Raw genomic sequence first — 13,293 nt, 5'->3', positions numbered from 1 at the left:
GAAAAGGAGTTGTGACTCCAGACCAAAGCACTTCACGGCCTCAAGCTTGATAGCAAAATACATCTAGCCTTTGAATGTAAATTTTGCCTCTTCAAATAGAGTGCAGTTAGTAGAGCCAGCCATTTTCCTAACGCTTTAGTGCCAAGAAGTTAATACAAGGTTGCAAAGGTGAGAGAAGCAGTGCATCATAGGGCATAAAAGTGGAGCAACTCCATCACTTCCTTCTCTCAGAATTCCCTGGTGTCATGGCTTTGACAGTCCCCTCACAGCTACTGCAACCTTGCAGATTCCACTTCCAGAAGAGCTGTCTAAAACAGCCCTCGAATAGCACTGTTTCCTGTTTGAAGAGGCCTCACTGCAAATACCCCCTACAGTTGCTGTCACTGGCGGAGAGTGCTTCCCCATCACCCGCTGGACTCCTGTGTATAATGATCGACGCATCGTCTGTCATAGCCCAGTAATGTTTAACCTGCTCTCCACTCTTCCAACCTCGGCTTCATGTAAACACTCCAGTAAGTTCCCATGCATTAATTTGATGTAAACTCTATGCATTATTTCTGATTGCCATGGTTACCAAGTACATGAAAAATCAATGACAACAAAATATCTTTCTGACCCTTTCCTCACTCCTGCTTTTACTAGTGTTCCTCTAAGTGCTTCACCATGCCTTCCCATGTCTATAGGAATATACGTGTGTTTGTTTATATGCGTACATACCCCAAGGACTGCATCTCAAAGTCAATCCTGGACAGTAACAGTAAAGACTCCATGGGCAGGAGATGTTTTAAACAGCAAAACTGTTGTTTAACAAACTGTGGTCACCAGGACCAGCCACTGCTTGTACTCATATAACCCAAATGTGTGGTTCTGACTGAAGTCTTTAGTTATAAAACAACTAAGACAGACTACAAATAGACGCTATGACGAGTCAAGATTTGTCGCTGGCACAACATTGTTAGGTTATTATAATATGACTTGCATAGGGCCATGATGGAAAGACCCTAGACAATTGCAATAGTGTGCATCAAGTGTTTTTTTTCGTTATTGCATCAGACATTTTGTCCACATTACAAATATTCAAAATGTGAGGTCCATATAAATTATTTTTACATCATTTTTCTTATGGGGATATCAAGAAACTCTGACAAGGTTCTGGACCTACCTTGGATTCCCAATTAAAACATACATTTAAATCCTTTAACATAAAATTGAAGATGGGTGAAAGCAAATACCATGGGTGTTTTTCACCTTTGAGTTTTGGGTAACATTATAGACAAGTCGACCTTCGCTCCTATTTATTTCACGTCATTCAGAACACCTTCATGAAAAACATCCTCCTTATTTACAGTTACCCATCTAAAATTTTCTATGATATTTCCTGTCCTGTTTATTGCTGTATAGGAGTGTGGGTCTTTAAAGTGAGCACTGTTATTGTATTTTTTTTTTACATTTGTTGAACTCCAAGAGAGTGATGTGAAATATAGTGGTTCCATCAGCAATCCATCCCTACAAAGGGGCATGTAGCAGCTGAGAGGAATGTCTAGGGAAATCCAATACATTTATGTTAAAAGCTTGAAATGGCTGGTGCAAAGCAGGTACGGTTGAAGCTAGTACAATATTTTCCAGTGCCAGAAACAGCCCAGTTGATTATGCTTTTACATCAATAAAATAATTGTAACTGGTAAAATATTATCGGCCTCATTTAGAACTTGGCAGATAGGTTACTCTGTCACAATGGTGATGGATATCCCGTCCACTGAAATCTAAATCCCTTAGGACATAATGGGACTTAGATTTCACCGGAAAGGATATCCGTCACTGTTGTGACAGAGAAACCCATCAGCTGACCTCTAAATTAGGCCCCATGTGGCAAAACCACCTTCCAGACAACTTTTTAAATTAAACCAGTAAAAAAGGTGCTGTTTTAAGGCCAGAAGGATACAACATATTTAAGCTCAAGGTCAAGTTCAGATGGTAGAATTTAAATGAAAAGTAGAACTTCAAATTATGAACCACAAAGTCTATGAGATGCAAAAGCATGAGCCAAAAGCCTCCAAACACCCACAGGAGCAGATGTACTCTGAAGATATCAATATCCTAGAGGGGGAAAATTATATATTAATGTCTGGAGACTCTATCCTATGTTTTGACTAGGACTGTAAGTGAATTAAGCACAAGAGTTGCTTGAGAGTGGAAACAGTACTGGGAATGTTAAAGAGTAACAAAAGGTGTGATAAGAATCACAGAATAATATAAATGAGGCGATATTGAAGGAACAAAAACAGAGTTACCTGGAAAGTTTGTGTGGAAAAATGGAAGAGTTGTTATCAAAATTCTGCAAAATGTATCAAATGGTGCATACACGGTTGTCTGAAAAATAAAAATCATTCTCTAGAAAGGAAATAGCAGGAAAAAGCGATTAGTCTGTTGGAAGTGTTTAAGGGGGTCCCCTCTTTTGTGGAAAGTGGTAATGGATGTGAGAACCTTGGGCAACTTGATTTTCTTTGTGGAATCAATATCTAAAATGATCAACTCAATTAAGTGATCATGACTGCTAGGCCTAGATGGAATGTAAATTATACTAACAATAAATTAGTCTACAAAGCAATGTGAGGTACCTAGTATCCATATCTGTCATCATAATTGACAGACCTATTAACTGAATGAGTTTCACTGGCACAATAATTGTAAACATAGGTATAAATTATGATTTGCCATACATTGTGGCCGTAAATCAAGATTTCATTAGGTGAACAAATGATTTAGATAATTCTATATTAACCCCTTAAATAGAAAATGACATATTTATGATTTGGCCCGAATGTCCCTTTGGCATTTTAATTCATAATATCTGTTACATTGCACTTCATGCTTATATTGGTCCATTAGGTGGTTGTCTTTCACTATTCTTTATCCTTGTTATTGTTACCAGTACCTCTGGCATAGAAGGAATTTGGTCTTTATGCTTGGTGCATCTGAGTGGCTGTTTGCTACTTTGTTTTTCCTTGCTACTTTGTTTTTCCCCATGTCCTCTTTTTATTTCTTTGACCACTGCTCTGATCACAAGCATGTCACTCTCACTGTTACAATGCTGCATTCTTTGATCTCACTATCAGGCCCCCTTGCACCTCTTTATGTTGTGGAGTCATGTCTAGGGGGTTTTGCTTTCTTCTGCTACAGGGTTGCCATGTGGAGTCATAGTCACCATAATCTTCATTGCAACAGCAATCATCTATTATTTTGCAAATGATTTAGGACCTGCATCTCACTCTTTCAAGGGTCACCCTCTCCACTTTGGAAGCTTAGACTTGTCCTCGCCAAGCCCATCCGTCCATCATAGGAGCCTACTCATTTAACGTGGAATGCTGCATTTTGGGTAGCTGCAAGGTCAGTGAGGTTCAGGCATTATGCAGTGAGAGACCTTATATAGTCTAGCATACATACTGAGGAAAGATGAGAACACACTTGAGTTTTCTTCCAAAGGTAATATCAGACTTCCACATCATGAAACTATTTCTTCACCCACTTACTAGTTGTGAGACAACTATTGTATGTTCATTTAACCAGGGAGGCGGGTGGCGTGCTTGTGACCTTGATGAGTATTTCTCTTGAGAAAAACTAGGATTACAAATAAGTATCTTCTCCAGGAACAAGGAGTAAGCACCAATGCCAGTTGTGACCTAGGGACACGTTCTACAATAAAACCCCTAGCGTCTATTGCGCTTCCTGCCCACCTTGGGGAGGGCAAATTGAGGGTAGATCCCCCAGTGTGCCCCCAGAAGGCAGAAATACTCTTGGGGCTTTAGGTTTGGGTCACAACCGAATGCTAGTATAGGCCATCCCTCACCCCATTCTTTTGTAGAAAATATCTCCCTGTAGTTTAATGCACTTTCTGTCGTTGGTTGGTGGAGGATCAATCGCCTATGCCTGAGGAGTTGCTCCCACCACCTTTTAACTTAACAGTTGACAGATCCCTGCTTATGAATTACCCTCCTGCTGTGGTGCCCTTGCAGGGAACCAATGTAGGTGTATATCATTGAAAAGAGAAGGATCTTCCTTTTTGAATGACACATCTCATGTGCACCAAACACATTGAAAGCAGAAGAAGCAAAATGGCTACTTTAATTTTTATTTCTATAGTGATGATATCCGTGTGGTGGTCCAGGCGGTTGTAATCCACCAGAGCAGCGCCGTAATCAGCACTGCCCTGGGGATCACAAGTCCCCATCGGCCAGCCTTTCCATGGCGGAATGGGGGGGTTGAGGGGCCCCTGCATGGCCTATGCACTTGGCAGTTTGCCAGTTTGCACAGCTCATCGCGCATTTCACTGCCCGAATTATGGGCAGTGAAATGCCTGATGGGTGCTGTTGTACCCGATGCACCACAACATTGCCGCCGGCTTTCAATGTTGTGATGAGTGTTCTGATGGGCCAATGGACAAAAACACTGTTTTCGCCCGCTGGTCCAGCGGAACACTCCTAATATGGTGGGCAAAAGACCTCCAGGACTGGCAGCTTTCTGCCTGCAGTGGCTTCGTCAGTCCTAGAAAAGGACCGCCAAAGTCGTAATGAAGCCCATTGTCTAGCCCGTTAAAAAACAAATTCTGACCCTTAGTCACATTCCAGAGAACTTGACTGCTTAGACCAGTGATTCTTAACCCATGCACCGTGGACTCCTGAGGGTCTGCGACTCCTACTTAGGGGCTCAATGCCTGCTTAGAATATTAAATATACTAATCAAAGTGTGTATAAATAAGGACAGATGTTATTTAAGGCCTGACACACTCAGAGTCCTCCAAATAATACTCTTTATTTGTGTGCAGTTTGTGGGGGAGAACTTGTCACTCACACCAATGTAGGGCCAACTACACTTCTTGTTAATTCAAAATGTAAATCAGAATGAGTGCATTCTCCAGGGATCGGTTAGTTAATTCCATCAGGGTTTCCACAATAGGTTCCTTTATTTTTCTTAAATATTTGTGAAGGAGGAGATATCTCAAAATATGCTACAGCTTGTTTCACCCTGTAGTGGCATGCAAGCCAAGAGCGTTTTCAAAGCAGTATTATTACACTGTATAATAAGCCGCTGATTACCCTTAGTATTACATGCTTGGTCTCTGTGGTCTGTAATGTTGAGTACTTTCTCATGTTGTTATTTAACTTAGACCCAGTGTATCATGCCCATAAAGAGGTGCTGTCAGGCTCCAAGGGTCTGACAGGTGCACTGTTGTGTAAGAATGCCACAAGAAGTTGCTTGAAGGTGATATACAACTACAGCATTTCACGATTCTCTGTGCCATTTAGATATATGAGTCGTAGAGATGCTGACCTTTTGAAGTTTGCAACTGTTGGAAGTTGAGGCTGCCATGCCTGTCCACCTACCATACTTCCAATGGATTCAAGACAAGAGCTCAAAAGTGAAAATTAATAAGTAGCTCCTTGCATAAGTGCATGCTGTGAGGATAATAAACAGCATAGGTATATAGATAGGGGTGAGATAGGCAATATTGTTGAGTCACCCGCTAGTGACAATATTGTCCTTCCTAGGCCTGCTAAGACCCTTTGATGCCTGAAAAATTAAACCTTTCTAGGTCACTGTAGTACCAGACAGTGAGTTAGTGGTGACTGTAGTAACTTTGGATCAATGCCTATGTAGCATTAAAGATACCAGAACAGTAGATGATGTTGTGCAGTGGAATTACTGTGGATAGAAGTCAAGCAGGCTTTGTAAAGTAACTGCTAGCAGATTAACCAAACAATTACAGTGCTGTCTCACATTTTATCTTACCAACTCCTCTATATGACTCCATTGCTCCATGTCATCATTTACCCTTGTTAGGTACCCTAGTCCACATACCTCCATTGCTCCCAACATTGCCAGTAGTTTCAGTATCTTGATCATCAACAAGACAGAAAAGGAACTGAGCTTGACTGAGGTGCTATTTTGCAAGATTTTGTTTAGGCCCACGTCTTCCGCACATTGCAAACATCACAGGGCATGTTTTCTGATAGACACAGTACGTATCAAGAGACATAATAACTGGTCTGCATTCAGAAGAAAAATTAATTTACTTCTGCTGCCTCTGGAAAGATAGTTGTTGCTTACACATATGAACCGACTGACCTTCTCTGTAGGGAATATTGATAGCGGTCTGAGGAGGAGTAAGGACAAATGTGGCTGTAGAGTTGGTGTGCCATAGGACACTGAACAAAGAAGTAAAAGATGCAAAAGAGGAAAGACGAAGAAAAGTAAACATGAGGACAAAGAGTAAATAGTGGAGAGCTTTGAAGAGAAGGTTGGATAGTAGCCTCCTTCAAAACATCCTTTTTGTATCATTTTTAAACAGCTATGCAAATAAATGGAGACATAAATCTTCAAGCCTTGTCAAGGGGCATCATCTTTTTTTTATTTCATCTTTTTATTAGATAATCAGTATTACAAACATTTAGCTTTGAATATGTATCATTATAGCAGTAACTAAACATACAATAAAGAAAGGAACAGAATTTGGAATAATAATTAGTTCATTCATTCATTGTTTAGATAAACGTATATGTTTGTTTATTCATTGTTTAGGTAAAATACTAAATTGGAGATATTTAACATGATTCCGCCTCCCTCCGCCTCATATATTTCCAATACGTATGGCTTTTCTCCTTGCCCCCACTCTTTGTGTAAATGCATCTTCTAGCCTCTGAATTGGACTCATTTTATTGATCCAAGTCTTAAATATAGGAGAGCTTGGAGACTTTCTATTGGGGACTTCCATTTTTGCAGAATCAGTGATTTGGCCACGATTGAGTCAATAAAAAAGAATTGTTGCTTTCACAGATCCAGTTGGCAATTGGCAGGGGAGATTCCAAACAGGGTTCCCTACATATCTGGTTTAATATGAACCTGTATATTGTCACTCATAAAGAGATGGATTTTATTCCAAAAGTCAAATAGTTTGGGACAGAAAAAGCCCATATGGGCCCAGTCAGCGCAGGGATAATTGCATCTGTGACACCAGGCTGAGGTGGCTGGAAACATTTCCTGAAAGCGAAATGGGGTGTAATACGAGGCCCATTTAGAAAGAAAACCTACTTTTAAAATTAGCGCTCTGCAGGGCTTTGTAGGACATATGATTGAACCCAATCCAGCCAACAAAATTGAGCTTCTCCTTAATATATTGTGAGATAGAGTCGAACGATACCCGCACAGTGGTGTTGTGTGTATATAAGGACGATATTGGGTGCCCGTTCCCCAAACCCATAAGATTTTTTACAAAATGTGCCTTAATGATATGCTCATTTGTCCCATTTGTTGCCACCATATATCCCCGAAGATGTTGTGAGATCTGAAGAATTTTAGGTCAGTATAGAGATTGACCATCCCTGAGAGTGTCTGTTGCCATGTTTTAGTTTGGCCATCTAATAAAAAAAATTCTAATCTATGATAACCCAGTATGGCTCATTTTTTATAATATTTTGCAATAAATTTAGGCCTACTAATCTAGCATGCCTCAAAGGAATTTGGAGATGCAACAAGGAACACTGATAGCATTCTTGAATTTGCTAAAAGGTTTTGACCAATGAATTAGGGGACTTATAGCAAGACGTTTTAGACTGTTCAAGTATTTTGAGGAATGCTGGAAGTTGTGATCCTACCTCAGTGAGCATTTTCTGTAGGTAGAAGCAACTGGATACATTGTTATCTGCAGCCACCCTATTTAGCCAGTCAAGACATGCTGGCTGGTAAATTTTTGCACATATGTGAAAGCGCCAGCCCACCATCATCATCAGAGAGCCGGAGAATAGCCAAACTTGTACGTGGTTTCTTGTCTTGCCAAATGAACTTCTGTATCATTTGGTTAATTCCAGGAAAGAAAAATTGTTTAGCAGTAATCATAATGTTTGTAAAGATAAAATGATTAGGCGCGGGATAGACATTTTGATAATTGCAACCAGTCCTACTATTGATAATGGTAGACAATGGCAGATAGACAAGATGGAAGCTGCTTTCTTCAGAGAGGCTCTGAAATTCAATTCATAGAGCTCTGCAAAGTCACGTGTCACAAAAATGCCAAGATACCTAATAGGCTGAGTGTCTAAATGAGTTTCTTGCATTTTTAGGCAAAATTTCTGGTTGACAATGGAATAACGAAGTTTTGGTTTTGGCCTGGTTGGTTTTATGGCCCCCAATACCTGAAATGGCTTGATTTTGGCTAAAGTGTTCTAGATATTTACAGTGGTCCCAACTAGATTTAGAACAATATCACCTGCAAAAAGTTTAAGTTTTAGTGCTCCATCTACATGTGGCAAAATTGCTGGAACTTGTCTAATTGTGATGCCCACAAGTGTTAGAAAATTGGATGGAAAAATAAGAGCAATTACTACCAACAATGACACACAACCTCTAGGTGAAACTATGTTTCTTATTCATTCTCATAGAATGAATAGAACTGGATGAAAGGGGTGAAATGTAATTGTAAACAAAGACACAAGTTTACTTTGAAAGATGGCAACACAAGTCAATGGAAAATATACCCACCACCTGTAGCATTACCAAGACTAGCACATTCTTAGGCACAGTATGTAACAAAAGAGTCCCTAAATAAAATTAATCATTCTACGAATGCTCACATTCTTCCCATGGCCCATCTGAGCCAAAGTATGCAACCATTTTAAATAAAAAAAACAGACATTGATGGCAAAGAAAGACCAAATCTTTTGTGCCAGAATCATGGGAAGCTTTATGAAATAAAATTCTTGCCTATCTAAAGGAGAGGAAGGTGTCAGGCATTGTTCCAAGTCAGGACTTAACAATCGTAAAGATTCAGATTTCTGAATGGGTGATGAAGAGTGACTGTATTGTTATAGGTTGTCGACCAAATGCTCCACTCCCATGATAAATATAAACAGATAGTTGTATTTGAAAATGACAAAAATGTAAATAGAATACTTTGACTTATACTTTAAGTGTTGTAACAAGATTCATTAACTATAAAGAAGAGGAGAGTTGCTTCCAATCCGTTACCAATGTCCCTGCTGAGTTTAAGCCTCCATCTACAAAGGTAGACAATCCCCGACCCAAGGAGGCTTGTACCTCAAATAAATTAAGGATCTGAAATGTGTGTGTATCTACCGTGTGACTTAATAATGAGGATGTTGTTACCAGGTGATAGGTTCAAAACTGTAGAAAACTCATTTATGAGGAAAGGTTCAAGACTGTACAAAACAAATTTACAAGGAACTTTGAATTGTTACTTTGCATTTGCATTGAAAAAATATATTAGGATTAACAACAAACAAGTTTTTTTCTTTCTATTTTAAATAGTGAGATGGATTATCAGAAAGTTTGGGTCCAAGCAGAGCTGTTTTGAAACTTTAACAGTCCTCTAAAAGTGTGTATCTTAAGCACACTGACTCTTTCTGGGAATACTGCTATGCTGTGGTAATGAGCACAAAATGTTATACCAAATGGATTTATGAGAAATTTGAGGATGAGGAAATGTTAGTTATTTCATGTAGAATGCTGGACACACAGGCCCGTATTACAACGACCGCCACATTACGACTGCAGTGGTAGCGCCGGGGTCGGACCGCCAGCACTGCCAGTTTTCCTCCACAGGTTCGTCTGGCAGTGCTGGCAGTCCTGTCCACCAAGGCAGTCGTGCAAGCAGCGCTTCATTGGTGATTACGACTCCCTTCTCGGTCAGCGGTTTTATGGCGGCAGCACCACTTGGCCCACTTGGCATGGGCAGTGCAGGGCACCCCCCCCCCCGGCCAGCCCCGTCGCAAAGCTCACTGCCTGCTTTGCATACAGTGAACTTTGCAATGGGTGCTGGTGCACCCTACGCACTACAGTATTGCATTTGACTATATTACATTTCCCGCTAACCCAGCGGGTGGAAACAGAGTTTCTGCCCGCTGACCCAGCTGGAAACTCTTAAAGGCCCTGGCGTAGAGGCAGCCACTTTGGTGGCAACCTCCCCATCAGAAGTCGTAACCAGGCCCAAAATATCTTGTGGTTGAGTTCTGAATATGACCACTACAGAACCCTGATGTAAAATTTAAATTCATAGATCTGATGTTAATGAACAAGCAAGTAAAACTCAACAAATCATTTAAAATAAAACAACATTATTTTCAACTACAAACTAAATTACATAAAAATTAACTATAAATTGAAAACAATAATTTACATTTTAAAACGCTTTCCATCATAAACCCCTACAAACCCAACAACCTGCTACTAAATTAACAATTTCTAATGCAATTATAAAAAATCATGTAAATCATGCAAACTATACTAAAACAAATTTAACACAAATACCTTACTTCTTAAAATCTTGTTCCCGCTCTTTGACCAGAGAGCTACTTTCTCCAGGTAGGTCGGGATATAAGATTAAACTTTTCTCCTGCTTTAGGATTTTTTTGAGACTAGAACTTCGCAGTGTGTATGACTGCTTAATTTTATTTGTGGCACCTTTGAACGCTGTAGTACCGCTTCAAAGCTTACAGGTTTCCTTTGCTAAAAGCATTTAGTTGGGTATGCTTGTCATGCTGTATATCTCCCATAAAGGATATGTGATATTGGATAATGAGCAGGATTCCACCAGCTTCCTCACCCAGGCCAGGATTGTAGCCCTGCATTACTGTCATCTGGTGTTTGGTCCATACGCCCCACCCATGCATCTCCCTCTTGGTGAGCAGTAATATTTTAGCAGTATGAACAACACACACAGTCCAGAATACACTATGGGCCTGATTCCAACTTTGGAGGAGGTGTTAATCCGTCCCAAAAGTGACGGTAAAGTGACGGATATACCACCAGCCGTATTACGAGTCCATTATATCCTATGGAACTCGTAATACGGCTGGTGGTATATCCGTCACTTTACCGTCACTTTTGGGACAGATTAACACCTCCTCCAAAGTTGGAATCAGGCCCTATGAGTCTGAATTAAATGTTGGCTGCCAGGGTGACTGAGTAAATTGCTCGGCCATTCTAGCAGAGGTTCCTATGACCAAAATTTGAAATGTCTGCCAGAACCCCTTGCTCCGTGGCTCCTTTCACATAGGGAAGTGAAGCAACCCACAAGATAATGAAATGTGGCATGTTTACCATGTATCAGCCCCCATCTGGCATAATGCAACTACCCGGATTGAGGACTCATCCATTCATTTGAATTTGTGGGCCTCCAAACGTATCCATCAGATCAATCATCTGTTTTCAGGGAGAGGCTTTTAAATAATTGCAGGACTTACATGGATAATATGATCTCCCATCAGACCAGCACATGAAGTACCAGCAGTTGAAAAGCTGCCTTCATTGTACTTTTCCTCCTGCCTCAATAAGTTCCTTAGCATCCTTTCTGGTACCCAACTATTTGACTGAATGGGGTGCATACAAAAAATTAATATCTGACCTTTATTCTTTGATACTCTATGGCCTTTACTCCAAACCAACTAATGGACATTTGCATAGAAACAGGTCTGATACTTGCCATATGGATTTTGAGGAGGATATCTGGTCAGAGCTTCTGCTCACACATTACAAATACTTGCATGAAGCATGTTTAAAATTCAGCTATTTAAAAATCCTGCATTATTGGTACTGGTCACCATTCAAACAACATCAGGTGCATCTTATCCAGTTCCTTGTTGCCAGAGATGTGGCCATGAAATGGAGGCACTGTGCATATCCTTTGACCTACTTTGTGGTCCAATATGTGGTACCAGACTGGTGTGACACATGATTGACTGTCCATGGACCTGGTCATCCTATATAATTTCAGTGGTATAGAGAACCTTTCCTCCCATTGGAAGATATGGTTGGCATCTTCCCTGGTGATGGTGAAATTGTGTATTCTGCGACGGTGGAAAATTACGACTGAACAACGGCCATTGGCACATTTAGCTACAATGAAAATGTGATTTATCAAATTAATGATCAACTGACAATTTTTAAGATGATTTGGAATCAATTTCTTATTTTGCTATCCATGAGAGTTCTCGTACGTATCATACTGTTTTCCTTATATGCAAGAGTCACGTTGAGAGGAGATTGTGCTTTCATGCTGTTTGTTCATGGACAGGTTTTAAAGTCATTTCCAGTTATCTTGTGGGGGGTTGTTCGTACTGGCCCTGGTCGGAGTGGCTGGTTTCTACTTTTCCTTTTCCCCCTCATGTGAGAGCGCAATGCTGAGACTTGCTTTTGGAGGCTAGTTCGATGAACCTTTATTTGTGACTGTCTTAAGATAATTCCCAGTCTAGTACTCTTTACTAGCGTATTACGAGCATCATTTGTTTCTATATGACCCTTCGGTGGCCTCAGTTTTGTTCTGCTATTCTCTACATACAACTTAAAGTGCATCAATTTGTGCAATACAATAAAAATATTTGACATAAAAAAGACAGATCCACTGGACTGGCAGACATTTTGAGCATTGACAGGAACTGCATTGAATGAGAAAGAGACACATTAGACTTCCAAATTACCCATTTCTCATTTCCATTTATTTTATTTTATGTTTTGGATCACAAACGAGGTCCACCAAAAAATACACTATAAAAAATACATACAAAAGCATCAACACTACCACAATTTGAATACAAACTCCGGTAGAACACATTTAAAAGTCTATACAATGATAACTTTTCATAAAGTATTCAATAATGCTTTTTCCAAATGTGCAAATTCCAAAGTACAGTACTCCAATATAAAGTGCAAAAAGCAGAATAGTTCAAATGCTCATAACAATCAAAAATGACTTGTGCAGAAAAGGGGGTGTAGCAATTTTATTACACTAAATGCTACCTAGAGAGAATAAAGTGCAAATCTGCAAACCTAATGGTGTGAGAGCTATTAACTAAAAAAGAAATATCCATGAAAAGAACAAAATATATATCCATTAATAAAATACTATAAGAACAGCTAAAGAAAATATATACAAATCTAAACAAACAACAAACAAATATACACTTATATCATGCCAAATTCATTATCCTGTAGATGCAATTGAGATCTACAATTCTCTACAAATACAGTATAGTTAAAAAAGCTTTAGCGCAAAACTGGAGAGAATACTAAAAGACACTCAATAAGTATTCAAAAATGTAAATATTTTTGCACAAGCCATTTCAGAGGGAGGAGCAAACAAGCTAAGTTCAGCATCAGCAACTGCTGTTATATTTCAAAAAGATTGGTCTAAAAAAGTGAAGACGTGCGAAGTACAGATTTGAGCATTCAAACTTTTGGACATGGTACTGGCAAAGCTCACAATACCTCTTGTTACCATGCTCCAAA

The sequence above is a fragment of the Pleurodeles waltl genome, chromosome 1_1 (assembly GCF_031143425.1).
Source record: "Pleurodeles waltl isolate 20211129_DDA chromosome 1_1, aPleWal1.hap1.20221129, whole genome shotgun sequence".
NCBI lineage: Eukaryota > Metazoa > Chordata > Amphibia > Caudata > Salamandridae > Pleurodeles > Pleurodeles waltl.
The sequence above is the reverse complement of the archived record's forward strand: the minus strand, read 5'-3'. Positions refer to the sequence as shown.